Source organism: Protopterus annectens, chromosome 2.part2, assembly GCF_019279795.1.
Source record: "Protopterus annectens isolate FY-2018-M chromosome 2.part2, PAN1.0, whole genome shotgun sequence".
NCBI classification, from domain to species: Eukaryota; Metazoa; Chordata; order Ceratodontiformes; family Protopteridae; genus Protopterus; species Protopterus annectens.
The window spans coordinates 32,044,657-32,059,242 of record NC_056730.1 but is presented as its reverse complement, the minus strand read 5'-3'; the positions used below and the strand labels follow the sequence as shown (position 1 = coordinate 32,059,242).

General features: G+C 39.2%; 1 protein-coding gene across 1 annotated transcript in view; it reads right to left on the bottom strand.

Moving 5' to 3' along the window:
• HOMER1 (homer scaffold protein 1) overlaps positions 1–14,586 on the bottom strand; it is an 859,759-nt gene that overhangs the window by 134,967 nt on the left and 710,206 nt on the right. The window lies entirely within an intron of this gene.

The following is a 14,586-nucleotide window of genomic DNA, read 5'->3' as shown; positions in this document are numbered from 1 at the left end:
AACTAGCATTCATGGCTTTAACAAGCTGGTCAGGTTGGAAAGATGACTGAGAGGCTGCACGCAAACCTATCTAGGTATGGTGTATGAGGTCAACCAGTGCAAAATCTCATCTTGATGGAGACCACACAGTGAATCAGTATGAGCACATCACACTAGAGATGTACAGAAATGTTCAGCTTTGCATTCACAAGAATGTGACATATGTACATTGAAATGTCTGCATGCCTAGCATAAAAAAGGTCATGATAAGGCATAGAAGAGAAAATCTCCCTGTGTCCACGATAACACTGATCCTGACATCCGGACAAGGGGTACTAACTACAGTCAGGATGTATCAGATAAGCCAACGGGAATTTTGAATAACAAAATAACACTCAAAAATATAACTATTTCGACCAGAACCAAAGACATGGGAAGTATATATAGAACAAAACACAAACCACTTCTGTCACTGAAAACAGAATTAAAGGTTCTGTGGATGAATGGTGGGTCACATAGGTTCATAGGTAGGTACTAGGCTATCTGCCCGAGGGCATTTATAAGCCTAGCCAGAGTGTGTTGGCTTTCGACGCCCCATTGATTAATTAACTGATCCTCTGTCAAGCAGAGCCAATGAAGTGATCCCAGGGGTGTATTTTCTGTTACCCATCCACTCGTCAAGGTTCCTCTTGAAGAGTCTTAGTGAGGGGCTCTGCCTAATGTAGTTTGGAATTTTGTTCCAAAGCATGGGGAGTCTCTGTGACAGGAATCTATCCCTCCAGCATGTTCTATTTATTGTTGTGGCGAGGTTTAGCTCACTAGAGCGCGTGGCTCGCAGTGACTTGGATTTCTTAAGGTGGAGCATGTCCATCAATTCTGAGTTGGGCATGGCTTTGTAAGTCAGGCAGAAATCACCTCTGAGTAAGGGATATGCCACTGAGTACAGCCGGAGTTTTTTCAGTCGGGCTGCATAGGACATATGTTTGAGGCCAGTAATCCTCTTGGTGAGGTACTTTTGTGGTCTTTCCAGCTGTTGGAAGTGTCTTATGAGGTACATCCCAAATGGGGCATTGTACTCTATGATGGGTGTAATGAGTGACGAGTAGAGGGGCACTATAACCTCTATATTTCTATATATATACCCTTTAGTAATTAGATGGGCCACATAGAAGGATTTCCTAACTACTTTGGCAATATGACTGTCAAAGGAGAGATTACTATCTACCTGGGTCCCCAGATCTCTTATTACCGCTTCTGTATTAAGGGGGCTGCCACCTATGTGGTAATTCGTGGGTGTTTTGTTTTTCCCAAATGGATGACTATGCATTTTTTGGCATTTAGCTTGAGGCCATGACTTTGACACCAGGTGTCCGTCTCAGTAAGGCCCTTTTGGAGGATGTCTATGTCAGCTGGAGAGTCAATTATGACTCCCAGTTTGCAGTCATCGGTGAACTTGGTTAGCCATAGTCCTGTGTTTGCCTGTACTTCTGAGAAGTATATGCCAAACAGCAGAGCACTACTGTGGTGGTGGCCTAATGGTTAAGGTGTTTTCCTTACAAACATAAGGTGCAGGGTTTGAGTCTCACAAAGGATAATTGGCTAAGCTTAAAATGGCTCACAAGGGCAGTTAGCTTAGTACTAACCTAAGAAACTATGAACAAGCTGTCCCTTCTCTAGGTGTTCACCACCTGTATGCAGTCCATGAACTTGTCAGACTACTGCATAAAATAACCAGAACAACAATTGGCTAAACTTCAGGTGTCATTCTAAGGGGATCCAGTATCTGTCTGCCTGGGATGACATGATCGACAGACCAGGATGCTATGCCAGAGATGGCCTGCACCTGTCACCCTTGGGATTCCGGATACTGGCTAAGGCTCTTGCCACCACTATAGTGCCTTTTTTAGGCAAGGTTCAAATGACAAATTCACCAGCTTAACAGGTACAAGCAAGCAAAATCTGAGGGTAATGCTACTCAATGCTAGAAGTCTAAACCTCAAAATGCACTCACTTGAGGCACTCCTTAAAATGGAGAACATCGACATCTGTGCAATGACAGAGACCTGGTTCAAGGCTCCTGAGAGCACTCCTACACTACCAGGCTATAATTCATACCACACCTTTCGGCCACTTAACCTGGACCAAAACACTAAAGGCGGAGGTGTGTCCATATTCATTAAGGATATCCACACCTCCAGGCTAGTTGCTCAGCATAATGCATTCGAGATTATCCAAGTGCAACTAACTCTGGGCAAGAACAAAATCCAAATTGTTGCTTGCTACAGATCCCCCACCATGCCCCAGGATTCCCACTCCTCATTTCTTGATACACTGGAAAATATTAGGGTACAACCTAACACCCTAATAATGGGTGATTTCAACTACCCTACCCATTAAATGGGAAAACTACTCATATACCAACACTTTTGCTCAACGTTTTCTGGAATTCATACATTCTAATGCCTTGGATCAACTTATCCACACCCCCACCAGGGGCAGCAACATCCTAGACCTGGTCATTACCAACATGAGCGACCGGTGTTCCACACCAGAGGTCAATTTCTTGTTGGTCAGATCCGACCACAAGCTAATCATCCTAGACATCCACATCTCGCCCTCATTAGGGAAACCACGGTAAAAAATTTCTCCAAAGCCAACTTCACACTTCTTAAGACAGAAGTGGCAAACTTCACAACACCCATGCAGATGGACAATAGAGGTACAACTGCTGAATCCTACACAAAAGCACTTTATAAGCACTTACACGAGTACATGGATCGTGCTATCCCTAACAGAACCAAGATGCTATCTTTGAAAAAAAGGAAGCCAATCTGGTGGTCCCCTGCCACAAACAAACTCTACAACAGAAGAAAGAAACTGCTGCAAAAAAGAGTAAAATCCCATGATTGGAGGAACTCCCTGGTCAGCCTCAGTAAGAAGCTGAGATCCCTCATAAAATCCTCCAAAGCTATTTACGAAAACAAAATCGCCACTGTTTCTAAAGACAACCACAAAGCATTCTATAGCTGTCAAGAATCTCAATGGCAACACTCAAATCTGCTCTGAGTTACAGCACAATGGCACTAAATATACCAAACCAACTGATATTGCCAACATCCTGGCAGATAGGTTCAGTGCTAACTTTACCCCCCTCTCACCCCCTAAAGGGCCCATCTCTATACTGGAAGAATGCAAAGTTCCTGTAATTATGGCTGCACAGGTAAAAAACACTCTCCAAAGCCAAGAACACAGCATCTATGGGACCTGACAACATCCCAAGCTGCATTTTACACGAACTACGGAACGAACTGGCACCCCACCTAAGTACCATATTCAATCATAGCCTCACCTCAGGCTTTGTGCCCACTGAATGGTGCACAGCGATGGTTATCCCACTCCAGAAAGGTGGACCCACCACGGACCCTGGGAACTACCGCCTACCATTAGCCTGATGAGCCTGGTCTGCAAGGCCATGGAACATATCATCATGGAACTTATAAACAAAGACATTGGTAATCTCCAAACTCTGGACCCCACCCAGTTCGAGTTTGTGAAAGACAGATCATGTCTCCTAAACCTGACAGACTTCTTTGAAGCAGTCACCAAAGCCGTAGATGAGGGTCAGGTGGTTCACACAGCCTATCTAGATCTCACCAAGGCTTTTGACACCATCCTACAGTCTGGAATTACAGATAAACTCACTAAACTAGGTATAAATCCCTATGTCACAAGATGGGTTGCCAAGTGGCTCACTGACAGAACCCACACTGTGAAAGTAGCAGACTCTAAATCCAACTTCAGACCAGTGACAAGTGGAGTACCACAGGGTTCAGTCCTGGGTCCTCTCCTGTTTTGGTATCTACTCTGAAGTACAGGCTAACATAGAAGGTCTTTGGCTAATGAAGTTAGCAGATGACTGCAAACTAGAAGCCATAATCGAAACTCCTAATGATGTTGACATCCTACAAAAAGGCCTCACTGAGACAGATGCCTGGTGTCAAAGCCATGGCCTCAAGCTCAATGCCAAAAAGTGCATTGTCATCCCCTTTGGTAAAAACTCTGTACCCATGAGCTACCACATAGGTGGTAGTCTACTTAACACCGAAAGTGTGATAAGAAACCTTGGGACACAGGTGGAGAGTAGTCTCTCCTTTGATAATCACATCGCCACAATAGTCAGGAAATCCTTCTACGTGGTGCACCTCTTAACAAAAGGTTTCTCATCCAGGAAAAAAGAGGTCATTGTTCCCCTCTACTTGTCACTCATTAGACCCATTATAGAATACAGCACCTCTTTGGTATGTACCTCACAAGACATCTACAACAACTGGAAAGGCTGCAGAAATACCTCACAAAGAGGATTACCAGCCTCAAACAGATGCCCTACGCAGACTGTCTCAAAAACCTCCAGCTTTACTCCGTTGCATATCGCCTACTCAGAGGCGATCTCTGTTTAACATACAAAGCTATGTCAAACCCAGAGCTCCTGGACATGCTCCACTTAAAGAAATCCCAATCCCTCTGAGCTACACGCTCTATGGACCTAAGCCTTGCCACCACAATAAACAGAACATGCTGGAGGGATAGATTCCTGTCCCAGAGACTTCCCATGCTCTGGAACAAACTACCTATCTATATCAAACAAAGCTCCTCATTAGCACTCTTCAAGAAAAATCTTGATGATTAGATGGGAAATAGGAAATTCACCCTGGGGAACACTTCTGTGGCTCTGCTCGACAGGGGCACAGGAAAACAATTTTCTTGGGTGGCAAAAGCCAGGATACCTTTTTGGCTAGGCTTATACAGGCCTTAGGGCCAGCAGACTAGTACCTACCTATGAACCTATAAATTTAGGTCCCTAGACTTTGTACTTCTGGCACTGTTTGACTTACAAAAATGGAGGAGATTCATAAGTGTGGAATTTTCGGATGCCTTGTAAGCCAGTCACAGATTACATCTCAGCAATCTATAGATGACTGAGCACATTATGTCTTGTAATCTTTTTGTAAGGAGCCTCTGAGGTTGCACTGTTTGCTTTATATGCCTGGTCGGATACATACCAAAGGCAGCACTGTACTCTTTGAGTGGTTTGATAAGGGCAGAGTACAGTGGGATAATGACCTCTTTGAACCTAGGTGCCATGCCCTTACTTATAAGATGTGCAACATAAAAGCATTTCCTCACCACTGTGGCCACATGGTGGTCGAAGGCAAGGCTACTGTCTATGTGCATACCCAGATCCCTGACCACTGGTTCAGCTCTTAGGGGTGTATTATCAATATGGTAATTAGCTTGGAAGGCTGAATTCCCAAAAGGTACAGTTATGCATTTCTTAGAATTGAGTTTAAGACCATGGGTTTAGCATCATTTGTTAGTCAGAGATAGGCATTCTTGAAGAAAGCTAGAGTCTCCAGAGGAGTCAAGTGATAACACTCAGCTTGTAATCTGCAAACTTAGTCAGCAATAAACCTTCAGGGCTTCTTCTACTTCACAGAAATAGATGGAAAAAAGGAGCAGGTGCAGTATGAAGCCCTTGGGGACTCCACTAGTGATTAAAGGCTTTACACCTCATTTAGTAAGCTTGTCTATAATGACAGAGTAGAGTATTGTATCAAAATCTTTGGCCAGGTCGAGGCAAGCTGTATGCACAGTCTTGCTTCATCCATGGCTTTTGTGACCCTCTCAAAGAAGTCCACCAGATTTAATTGGCATGACCTCCTTTAACCAAACTGAACTGTGATGGGGTCAAAGTTTGTAGGTTACCTTTGTCCTTGTTTATTACATCCATGATTACTTATTATTATTTATTTTATTTTACATTTGTTGACCGGGCTAGTCTAACTAGATATATGTCCATTTTCAGTACAGGCCCGGGGAGATAAGCTCCGAGGCAGAAACAAAAAAACAACAGATAACAGTCATATATACAATGCACATTACAGGTTAACACAGAATTTTCAGCGAGGGCAAAAATCATAACAGTGCAAAACGCAGGTACTCAGATACTAAATCAAACTAAAACAACTTAGACAAAGAGCTGCGAACTGCAGAGTACCACACACCCAAAAACATGAAGTAACTGTATCGTAGGTTTAAAAACCTTGTTTCATACAAATTGTATAAAATTAAATAAATACGAGTACAGGTTAAGCGCTTTTAGTTCCACCTAGTTGTGGGACTTCTTCAGACAAAATGACCTCGCGACAACTACAATAAATATCCTAGGGCCGTGGTGCCGGAAATACAAACTCCACAGCTGATTAAAATGCTTATTTAACGTTAAATAGTTTAAAAGATATAAACATAGTAAAATAAAATATTAAACAACATGTAAGATCATGCTTTCCATCAAATACAAAACAATTTGACCCTGTAATTCCCTAACATATACAAACGTATTTTTAATAATTTGTTTTAAATGAATAGTGTGTATTATATACACTCTAAACTATAGAGCTATTCAATTAACCTAGGTCTAATGTGTACGAGCATGTAAAAATGTGTAAAAGCAAAGAAACTATAGACATATTCAGTAAACCTAGGTCTAATATAAACAAACATGTAAAAATGTGTGTAAGCACAGAAAATATAGAAAAAAACAAACATATTAATATGGAAATGTGTGTCTATAAGCAAGACTATATTATGTAAAATGATAGCCATCTAGTTGAAAACATAAATGGCTAATAGTTAGATAGGTCTCAAAACAGTGTACACCCTTGGATATTCAATGAATTAAATTGAGCCTAATATATACATATAATTAAAAAGTGTAAATATATAAGTGTGTAGATAGATATGCGAGTCAAATGTGTGGGTGTACCTGTATGAGATTATGTGTAGTTTGTCTGAGTAGTGAATGTGTACTCATATATACCTACCTAGTCAAACTTCTTAGCTTCAAAATAGGATAAAGGGAGCATATTTCATTTAATCCTGGAAAAATACTTGCATTACTAGGTATCTGCCAGCATAGTTCCAAGACCTCTAACTGTACACAGTATGGTTCACCCCTGCCATCTGATTGAACACGGTCTACAGCCCTAAACAGGAATTTGTGATTCGGGTGTTCTAATGTGTGTTTTTTTCTAATGCATTTTCTGATCTACCTTTCTTGATAGCATACAGGTGTTCATAAACACGTTCACGAAGTTTCCTGTCAGTTTTTCCAAAATAAAATGCTGGACATTGTTGGCACTGAGCTAAATAAACTACACCTTTGGACTGACAGGTGAATTTATGTTTCACCTCATAAGTAACATTCCTAATACAAAACGTTTCTCCAGTATTCATATAAGAACAGTAATTACACATGTTGCATTGAAACATGCCCTTCCTCCAGGTAGTCCCGGTACATTTCTCTCCATAATTTGTTTCAAATTCCTATCCCTTTTCCAGACTATTTTTGTTTTTTCTGGTAGTTTACTTCTTAAATTCTTACTGCTATTGATTATAGGATAATTTTTATTGATGATCAATGTAATGACCTCACTGTCAATGCTAAAGGGTGTAATGAATGCCAATCTTAATGATATGGTGTCCTGGTTTTGAGTCTGTACTGCTACGTGTTTTGTACCACCATGAATAACTTGGTATTTGACTGACTCCCTTTGTGTTTTTACCTCATTAACTAAACTGTCTATGAGTAGTTTTGGGTATCCACGTCTCATAAACATTTCTTTAAGTAGTTGGCACTCTTCCAAAATGTCCACATCTCTTGAGACCATGCGGGCTGCTCTAACCAATTGCCCTTTTACTACTGACCTCTTTTGGTACCAGGGGTGGTTACTGCTGTAGTGGAGGAAACTGTTAGAATATGTTTTTTTCCTGTAAATTTTTGCACAAAATAAATGTTCCCATGATCTTTCCATAAATCTACATCTAAATATGCAATTCTTTCACTACTGTATGTGTAAGTGAAAGACAAAAAACTGGAACTGGAATTGAAAGAAACCAAATCAAGTGCTGTTTTTTCGTCTCCTATTAAAATAAAAATGTAGTTGACGAAACGTGTATAAAATTTAACTTTGTTCATCATTTGGTCATTCTTCCCAATCACTTCTTGTTCCCAATAAGCCATGACTAAATTTGCAAATCTCCCCCCACATGGGGAACCCATGGCTACACCAATTTTCTGTAAGTAAGTTCTATTATTGAAGGTCAAGAAGTTGTATGATAAAACTATATCCAGCATTTCTTCTACCAAAGTTATTTCTGATTGCTTTGGCCCTCTTTTCCTTAACATGAAGCTTACCCATTCTATACCATCTTGGTGAGGGATGCATGTATACAAATCCCTCACTTCGACGGTTAAGAAATTTAGGTTACCATTTAATTCAAAATTGTTGCTGTTTTGAAGGAATGACCAAGAATCCTTGCAAATTGCATTCTCTTGTGTTACATATTTTTGGAGTATGTTATCCACCACTTTAGCACAAGGGGACGTGACACTGTTTCTGGCATCCACTAAAGGTTTCATGGGGGGGGCAGCCTATTATTTATGTATTTTAGGAATTCCAAAATGAAGTGGGGTTCTGGGTGCTAACATAGTCAAGTAGTTCAATGCTGACAAATCTATTCTTCCTTCTATAAAGAAGTCATTAAACAGTGACCCAATTCTAGAATATGCTTGCTGTAATTCATTTCTGGATGTTTCTTGGTAGGCATTACTATTTAATATACTCAGCATTTTATCAGTATATTGTTCCTGCGTCATGACTGCTAATCCCCCTCCCTTGTCCGGTTGCATGAATCTAATCCCTGTGTCTCTCAATAAATGCAAGGCTGTTTTTTCTTGTGTGGTTACATTAAGAGGCACATTTTTCCTGTAAGTGTTAGTACACAGCATATTTCTTAAATCTATCTCACACATTTTATCAAATAACTTCAAAACAGGGTGCATAGGCAGTAGAAATGTACTTGCAATATGTAGATTATTAACTTCTGTTCGGTCACTACCAAAAAACAGTTTCAGATTAATTTTCCTAAGGAACAGTTTTAAGTCAACTAAAGTTTTGACTAAGTTGGCCCTGCTTTTGGGGACAAAGGTATTGCCCCTAGCCAGCAACTCATTGACAACAGGGTCAATTTCAACATTAGCATAATTAAAGATTTTAAAGTCTTTATCCATATTATACAGAATAGAGCATTTCTCTTGGTGGATAATAGGGTTAATATTTACCTCCCCCTCTTCCCTCATGGGTTGGAATTGTTCCTGTTGTTGTAATTGTTCACAAAATTCGTATTCTGCCTCAATGCATACATTTTGCAATAAAGTCCACTGGTAGTGCATCGAACTTCCTTGTTAATGCATCGGCTTGCTTTGTTAGTGATTCTATAAGAACAGCCCGAAACAAACTCATGGGAGGAATCAAATGAACCAATCCGACAACAGTGTGCAAAGCCAGCAAGGTGATTTAACCACTAAAAATACAAATAATACTGAGCAGCACAACACTGGAAACATTGTTGCTACAGCCCTTCCATCCCAGGATGAATCAGTCTTCCAGCAGTCAAATTTTCGAACAGGAGCCTCGCAATACAACTTGAGGCAGAATACGAATTCTGTGAACAATTACAACAACAGGAACAATTCCAACCCACAAGGGAAGAGGGGGAGGTAAATATTAACCCTATTATCCACCAAGAGAAATGCTCAATTCTGTATAATATGGATAAAGACTTTAAAATCTTTAATTATGCTAATGTTGAAATTGACCCTGTTGTCATTCAGTTGCTGGCTAGGGGCAATACCTTTGTCTCCAGCACCAGGGCCGACTTAGTCAAAACTTTAGTTGACTTAAAACTGTTCCTTAGGAAAATTAATCTGAAATTGTTTTTTGGTAGTGACTGAACAGAAGTTAGTAATCTACATATCGCAAGTACTTTTCTACTGCCTATGAACCCTGTTTTGAACTTATTTGATAAAATGTGTGAGATAGATTTAAGAAATATGTTGTGTACTAACACTTACAGGAAAAATGTGCCTCTTAATGTAACCACACAAGAAAAAACAGCCTTGCATTTATTGAGAAAGACAGGGGTTAGATGCATGCAACCGGACAAGGGAGGGGGATTAGCGGTCATGACGCAGGAACAATACACTGATAAAATGCTGAGTATATTAAATAGTAATGCCTACCAAGAAACATCCAGAAATGAATTATAGCAAGCATATTCCAGAACTGGGTCACTGTTTAATGACTTCTTTATAGAAGGAAGAATAGATTTGTCAACATTGAACTACTTGACTATGTTAGCAACCAGAACCCCAATTCCTTTTGGAATTCCTAAAATACATAAATCATTGGCTGACCCCCCCATGAGACCCTTAGTGGATGCCAGAAACAGTGTCACGTACCCTTGTGCTAAAGTGGTGGATAACATACTCCAAAAATATGTAACACAACAGAATGCAATTTGCAAGGATTCTGGGTCATTCCTTCAAAACATCAACAATTTTGAATTCAATGGTAACTTAACTTTTTTAACTGTCGACGTGAGGGATTTGTATACATGCATCCCTCACCAAGATGTTATAGAATGGGTGAGCTTCATGTTAAGGAAAAGAGGGGCAAAGCAATCAGAAATAACTGGTAGAAGAAATGCTGGATATAGTTTTATCATACAACTTCTTGACCTTCAATAATAGAACTTACTTACAGAAAATTGGTGTAGCCATGGGTTCCCCATGTGGGGGGAGCTTTGCAAATTTAGTCATGGCTTATTGGGAACAAGAAGTGATTGGGAAGAATGACCAAATGACGAACAAAGTTAAATTTTATACACGTTTCCTTGACATTTTTATTTTAATAGAAGGAGACGAAAAAACAGCACTTGATTTGGTTTCATTCTTCAATTCTAGTTCCAGTTTTTTGTCTTTCACTTACACATACAGTAGTGAAAAAATCGCATATTTAGATGTAGATTTATGGAAAGATCATGGGAACAGATCATTTTGTGCAAAAATTTATACGAAAGTAACATATTCTAACAGTTTCCTCCACTACAGCAGTAACAACCCCTGGTACCAGAAGAGATCAGTAGTAAAAAAGCAATTGGTTAGAGCAGCCCGCATGGTCTCAAGAGATGTGAACTTTTTGGAAGAGTGCCAACTACTTAAAGAAATGTTTATGAGACGCGGATACCCAAAACTACTCATAGACAATTTAGTTAATGAGGTAAAAACAAAAAGAGAGTCAGGCACATACCAAGTTATTCTTGGTGGTACAAAACACGTAGCAGTACAGACTCAAAACCAGGACACCATATCATTAAGACTGGCATTCATTACACCCTTTAGCATTGACAGTGAGGTCATTACATTGATCATCAATAAAAACTGGCCTATAATCAATAGTGACAAGGATTTAAGAAGCAAACTACCAGAAAAAAAACAAAAATAGTCTGGAAAAGGGGTAGGAATTTGAAACAAATTATGGAGAGAAATGTACCGGGACTACCTGGAGGAAGGGCATGTTTCAAAGCAACATGTATAATTACTGTTCTTATATGAATACTGGAGAAACTTTTTGTATTAGGAATGTTACTTATGAGGTGAAACATAAATTCACCTGTCAGTCAAAAGGTGTAGTTTATTTAGCTCAGTGCCAACAATGTCCAGCATTTTATTTTGGAAAAACTGAGAGGAAACTTTGTGAACATGTTTATGAACACCTGTATGCTATCAAGAAAGGTAGATCAGAAAATGCATTAGCAAAACACACATTAGAACACCTGAATCACAAATTCCTGTTTGGAGCTGTAGACTGTGTTCAATCAGATGGCAGGGGTGGACCATACTGTGTACAGTTAGAGGTCTTGGAACTATGCTGGCAGATAAGTAATAATGCAAATATTTTTCCAGGACTCAATGAAATATGCTCCCTTTATCCTATTTTGAAGCTAAGAAGTTTGACTAGGTAGGTATATATGAGTACACATTCACCACTCAGACAAACTACACATAATCTCATACAGGTACACCCACACATTTGACTCACATATCTACACACTTATATATTTACACTTTTTAATTATATGTATATATTAGGCTCAATTTAATTCATTGAATATCCAAGGGTGTACACTGTTTTGAGACCTATCCAATTATTAGCCACTTATGTTTTCAACTAGATGGCTATCATTTTACATAATATAGTCTTGCTTATAGACCCACATTTCCGTATTAATATGTTTCTGTTTTTTTCTATATTTTCTGTGCTTACACACATTTTTACATGTTTGTATATATTAGACCTAGGTTTACTGAATAGGTCTATAGTTTCTTTGCTTTTACACATTTTTACATGCTCATACACATTAGACCTAGGTTAATTGAATAGCTCTATAGTTTAGAGTGTATATAATACACATTATTCATTTAAAACAAATTATTAAAAATACTTTCGTATATGTTAGGGAATTACAGGGTCAAATTGTTTTGTATTTGATGGAAAGCATGATCTTACATGTTATTTAATATTTTATTTTACTATGTTTATATCTTTTAAACTATTTAACGTTAAATAAGCATTTTAATCAGCTGTGGAGTTTGTATTTCCAGCACCACGGCCCTAGGATATTTATTGTAGTTGTTGCGAGGTCTTTTTGTCTGAAGAAGTCCCACAACTAGGTGGGATGAAAAGCGCTTAACCTGTACTCGTATTTACTTAATTTTATACAATTTGTATTAAACAAGGTTTTTAAACCTATGATACAGTTACTTCGTGTTCTTGGGTGTGTGGTACTCTGCAGTTCGCAGCTCTTTGTCTAAGCAAAATGCAGGTACAATACAACATACAGGTACAGTACATAATAATAAAAAAAGGAAGGCAGGTTATTGTATAGTAATATTATTTTATTTTTACTTATTTTTTTATTTTACATTTGTTGACCGGGCTAGTCTAGCAGGATATATGTCCATTTTCAGTAGAGGCCCGGGGAGAAAAGCTCCACTAGTTATTACAAGTTTAAACAGAAATAGACAATACAGGTTATAACAGATATTATGATGGCAGCAAACCAAAATAGGTAATAAAATTAATTTTAACTATTATTATTGTATAGTAATATTACTAAAGAGTTTCCTCAATAATAAGTATCCACAGAGGTTGGAAATAATGTAATTTAGAGGGAGATGGTATTTACAGTTAGTAAGGAAGGTGTAACAGTTGTACTGCGGTGGTGGTGCTGCGGTAGCGTTGTCGCCTCACAGTTAGACGTTGCCCGTTCGATTCTTAGTTAGAGCGTCTTCTATGTGGCGACATGCGTGAATGGGCGTTCCTTCATTGAAGGCTGTGCGTTAGGCCCGGCAAGCCAGCATGTAAAAATCTACTGCCAGTCATTAGCGGACTGGAGTTCCACTGTGGGGACCCCTAACCGGGAAAAGCCGAAAGACACAACAACAAGGAAGGTGTAACAGTTAATGATAAGTATGATGATTCTTTCCATGGCCTTACATATGACGCTGGCCGGACTTATGGGTCTCTAGTTACCCACATTGATTTTTGGACTTCCTTTGTGCAGGGTAATGACTGCAGCACTCTTCCATGCTTTGGGCATGAAATCTGTACCTCCAGTTGAAAATGTATTCCTGTAGGCCAGAGAGGTCATGTTTCAAGATATTCAGTAAGCATCCCGCGATGTTACTGTGGCCCACTGCTGCAGATTTTTTGGCACTGGCAAGTGCACTGATGACCTTTTCCCTAGTAATGGTTGGGGGCATTGTGGTATGCCGTATTTCATTTGGGAATGGGGGGGACATTTGAGCTGACCCTGTCAACCAAAGGGTTGGCAATGGCCTCTTCAGTGTGGGTGATGCTATTTACATTAAGTTCTGCACATTATATGTATTTCCCTTGGGTGAAGTTTTAATGACTAGTACATGGGAAATTTGGAAAGCGAGATGTCAAGATTTATTAGATAAAATATTGAATGTACATGAAGCTTTACAAAACAAAGCTTTGGTTATGAAAAAGGAAGGCTGATGCACTTAAAGACATAATGAAAAAAGGAAAATTACACTATGGGACACATCTGAAAGTTTTATAACTTTTTTTGTGTGCTTTTATGTAGTTGATTATGCACATTTATGTACTCACCTACATGTTTAGTTAGACAGGAATTTTTAATTTTATAATATGTTTTAGTGACTGTACTTACAACGAATATGTAAGTAATATGCAATTACGTTTATGAAAAAATAGTAACTAATGTGCCACTAAGTTCCATTTTTTTCCTTTTATAAGGACCGTACAGATCCTCTACATACAACGCAGGCACCACTAACACAGGTATGGGACATTAGTTTAGCATCTCATTCTTAGGGCAACGTGTCATTTGGAACCTTGGTTTAACATCTCATTCACAAGGCAACACATCATGTAAGACCTTGGTTTAACATCTCATCCACAAGGCAAAACCTCATTTGGGACTTTGGTTTGACATCTCATTCACAGGGCAAGACCTCATTTGGGACCTTGGTTTAACATCTCATTCACAGGGCAAGACCTCATGTGGGACCTTGGTTTAACATCTCATCCACAATGAATTTTACGGGAAGGCAGGAATTCATAAGACCATATGATCATAGGAGGTTACTAGGCT